The sequence below is a fragment of the Fulmarus glacialis genome, unplaced genomic scaffold (assembly GCF_000690835.1).
Source record: "Fulmarus glacialis isolate BGI_N327 unplaced genomic scaffold, ASM69083v1 scaffold12380, whole genome shotgun sequence".
Taxonomy (NCBI): domain Eukaryota; kingdom Metazoa; phylum Chordata; class Aves; order Procellariiformes; family Procellariidae; genus Fulmarus; species Fulmarus glacialis.
The window spans coordinates 8,263-12,956 of record NW_009189750.1 but is presented as its reverse complement, the minus strand read 5'-3'; the positions used below and the strand labels follow the sequence as shown (position 1 = coordinate 12,956).

Genomic DNA, 4,694 nt, shown 5'->3' with positions numbered 1-4,694 from the left:
CCCTACACAACATCAATTCTACTCATCCTAGTGAGTAACTAAAGTGCCCAACACCTCTCATACTAATCCCCTCCAATTTTTGGCTTCTCTTAAAACCACCTGGTTGTTGATTGGTGCTACCCGTAGAAGTGCACTTCACGTGAAAATAGAATAGGACTAACGACAAGAAAAAGTCATTTTTCATATGCTAAAGAGATGAATCAGTGCACTTAGTTTGCCAATAACAATGTGTTTTCTCGTATTTCCTTGCACAAGCGGTGAAAGTTTTAGCCAACTTTTTTAAAGCTTCCAACACCTCATTAAACACAACAGAAAATAGTAATCTGCAACAATAAAAAAACCAAACCCTTAACACAACTGCAAAACACAGTCATCCTCCTTCACACCGCCTTCCTGACCCGCCTGCCTGTCACATCCACCGGTTACGCACCACATTTAACCTGCTCACCACCTTTAAGCCTAGTCTGGTTTCTACAGCACCTAGCTGAATGTGAACCTGCCTGATGGAGCTTAAGCACTACCACAAAATAAATATAATATAATATCTTTTGGTCCCAAACCTTACCCACCAATGAGACCTTACAGCTGAACCAGCAAACAAAGAGTAGCAATGTTCAACTTGTGTTAAACAGGACTCTTCACTGGTCAGCCAAGGATGAGGAAGTCATGGTTGAATTAAACATGGCACAGAGCTGCAACTGCTATAAAAACTACTGAGAAGTGCAAATGTGTCTATAAACCTGTCGTGATGGAGATATATTTCGCAGGAAACATCCAACTAACTGCATGTTGCCAGGATGGCAGCTGCATGCACCTTACTGAAATGTAGTGTATTTCTTCTTAATTTCTTTCAGATCTGAAGAACTAGTATGTCCTCAATGACTATAAGAAAAGCAAAAAACAATTCTGGACAAATATCCTAAATGTAAGATGCGGAGAAAATTACTTGTTGCCATTCTCATTTAAAACGAACCATTTTAGGTTCATGTACCTTTTTTAAGACTTTAAGACATCAGTATCTTGCAAACCTTTATGGATTATTTTTTAGATTCTTTTTAATATTTCCAACTGAAGCAACAGATAATCGAAAAGTTTTCCTGTCAGCTTCACTCACTCTGCCATTCCAAACAAAGGAGAGTTACCAATATAATTCTAATTAGTAAAAAATACAAATAATAATAAAAAACCCAAACACACACCCCCTCCCCCAAAAGCAAAAGAGTTTGGGTACCAATTAAATCGCCATGAAGAATAGGCAAAGTCAGCTTCCATTTCTACCATGTAAAACTCCAGCAACAATTATTTGCATATGTTAAGAAATACGTGACTGGTATTAAAAAAGTCAAAAACAAAATAAAAAGCCCATTAAATTCAGGATTATTTTGCCCTAAACCACTAGCATATGATGCATACACTTATAAATACTGAGGATGTAAACACTGAGTCTACTTCATGCTCTTGCCACTGTCTGGTAACAAACACTACAGGTCACCTTACACCTTCTCCAGCTAATCTGAACACTCTCTGGCATAGAAAGCAAAATCTATAGAGTAAAATATATGTAATTAATTCTTGTAGTCCAACAAAAGTATTGACAAGCAATCACAGGACTTCAGCACACAAACACTTGTGTTACTAAAGCTAACACATCATTAAGAGAATACTCAAGAAAACATTAGAACAGAAAGGCTTAAAAAACTTGCATCAAAAAAACCAACTAATAAGCTCATATTTATCAAAAACATCAGAAGTGAGTTTTAATTTTTTCAAAACAGAATTATTTAAGAACATTCTAATTTGTCAAGGCACATAGGGTAATTAAGTGTGTAAACAAGCAGTAGTTTCCTTGTTTACTGATGTTATTACAAATGTTTATAAAATATATTCAAACTTTCAAAGGATTAATGGAAAACAAAAATAATGCCTAAAGGCAATTCTGCATCTTAGAAAAACGTACCCAAGTCAGCTAAACTACTTTAGAGATTAACAATATAAAAAAATTCAAAAAGCAAGTCCTGTGTAGAAATCAATTAAGGAGCAGCACTGGAGAGAAATGTTGACCAACAGACTTTTTTCTCCCCTTGGATGTAGATGGCATCAGCATAATTTGTTTCCAAGTGACAACTCATACCGACAAATTTGCAGAATTAGGCTCTAAGAAAGAATCTAATAAAGTGAAGACTACCACAACTGCCTTAGATTTGAATATTAAATACTTAAGACAAATGTCTAAAATGTCTCAATGCTTTTTACTGATAAAGACAAATGCTAGAGGAAAAGGAATCATAAGGAATCATTCAGAAATCATAACCACCAAGCTGGGATAAAGTCCTCTCAAGATCTGCTCTGCAGTTCATTCTCTTGCAAGTAAGCAAGTGTGCATGCAACACACCCGCCTTTCAACTCTTGGCTCAAATTTGCTTAAATGTTAGTAGCACAGAGTTTATAAACATTCTTGTGCAACTCTGGCGTGTTTGCTTTCTTCCAGAGACCTAAGCAGGTAGAATAAAAATTGTCAAAGTTTCTAGTCTTCCAATTAATTTAATAAATTAGAATTACAGAATTGCAAGTTCGTATTTTGATCGCTGCTGCATGAGGTCTGCGTTCAGCTTTCTGAAAGAGTAACCCAAAGGACTACATCTAAATTGAAGTACCACTTCTTCAATTCAAATTGCTTCTCCCTACTATCACTTTGTACTTGTCCTGTTTGTTCTACACCCAACTTAAAACTGCATTTATATCAGCATATAGTGAGGGAAAAAAAAAAAGAAAGGAAGGAGAAAAAAAAGAAGAAAAAAGAAGCAATGCCCGGAAAGAATCACTGACGGTCTACGATTACACTGACTAAAAAACTCAACATCAATGACCATCCTCCTGAGATATTAAAGCCAATAGACAACTCTATATCCTTATTACATGTAAGTTCAGAATCTGTGAAGTAACACTGTCAGCATGATACTATAAATCAAATTTACTTAGTAACATATCTTGATCCTGCGCAATCAAATTCTCTATGTTTAGGTGCCAGTTTTATCAAACTGAGAAAAGGGGGAATTTGTCATATCCTCTGAAGCAGAACAAATTCAAAGCAAGCTGCAGGCAGAACAAGCAAGGCAATAGTGTTTCCTAGGGAATATATCCTGCCTGCAACAATTTTCTTTTTACAAAAAGAGAATTCTAAATTGTTCCTGTATGATTTCATGATACGGTAACAGAAACTGGTGACTCTCCGTATCAGCAGATCCCAAGCCACTTGACAGTAACAAATCTGGGATTTGCTTTACCTATACTCCCAGAAACATGCAGACCCCAGAACACCCCTATCACACTTCATCTAAAAATATACCACTTACTCTGCATAGCCTTGGTATCCCAGACTAGCTTCATTTGTGTGTATTTAGGCAGTGACCTACGCACATTACAGTGCAGCAGTCTAACCCTGAAGGACCAAAAAGCAGAAAAAGCATATGAAGTTGCTATTAGTCTTAAATATATCATTATATGTGCAGTGATTCTCTGCTCTCTCATGACCCTGTAGAAACAAAATCTTTAAGCTGATGGAGAAGGTGAGGAGGACCCCAGTAGCTCACAAGTGAAGAAAAGCAGCTTAATTATATCTTACTCCTTTAAATCTTAACCTAGAGCCAGAATACAAAAGGAAACATTGTCTTAAAAAGGAAGGATGAGCTATCATCCCAACTATCTTACCAGGAAATAAAATCAGCATTTGTTTATCCACAACCAAATAAGCAAGGTGCAGCCCATCTGATTTTAAGCAAACAACTTACATTCACCGTTGAATTCATGAAAGGCCTAACAACAAAAGTAAAAATCAAGACTTAACCCATATGGTTTGGAAAGACAGACAACTTCCAACCACACATACGAAGAATGAAAAATGCACAGGCACAAAAGTAATCCTGGTCCAGTCTGCAAATAACCTCCTACCTCTTCAATGCGCTTGCTGTCAGCAAACAATGGGATGATTAATTAAGAAGGTTATTGACAGAAGTACTTTGAACAGATTTAATTATTCTCAAACTCAGCAGAACTCAAGTACTGTGCCTTTTCTGGATTTACAGTATGAAATGCAGTTTCACAATAAATTTTAAAAAACCCCATCTCACCAAGCTTGGAAGGAAATAATTTTATAAACATCAATTTATTTTGCAAAGCGAGGCTAAAACTAACCAAATCCATGCTCTATTCAACAGCAAATCACTGCCAACATGCTACAAACTACACTTTATACACCAGAAACGCAGAGAAATTTCTATGAAATGACTGATGGTGATACAATTGTACCTGAAAGCATGAGTAAAACTTGGGAGAATATCCTTTTAAACATAATGACCTTTGCAAAATGAGGGAAAAAAAAAAAAGTTTAAAAGGTAGGTTACAGTTTCATAAGGTCACTAAGCCCAAAACAACACTGGCATGACATTTAATTTGGTCAAAATCAGAATAGTAATTAAAAAACCGTACAGTAAGCTGACACTCAACTCCCTAAAAGGTCTACTGGAAACTCACCACCTCTTCCAGGTGCAGTATCTGAAAGAACTGAAGAACAGCGAGATACTCTCTCCATATAATATATATCTATATGTATATGTATCTATATGTATATATATATGTATCCATATAAAATTCCAAGGAAAAAAAAAAATTCAAACACATGGCTAAAAACAGTTATC

The 4,694-nt window shown here is 36.0% G+C and overlaps 1 protein-coding gene across 1 annotated transcript in view; it reads right to left on the bottom strand.

Annotated features, from left to right (window-relative positions):
• Nucleotides 1-4,694, bottom strand: part of LOC104080791 (protein polybromo-1-like) — a gene marked incomplete at its 5' end in the record, with an annotated part of 43,313 nt that overhangs the window by 33,824 nt on the left and 4,795 nt on the right.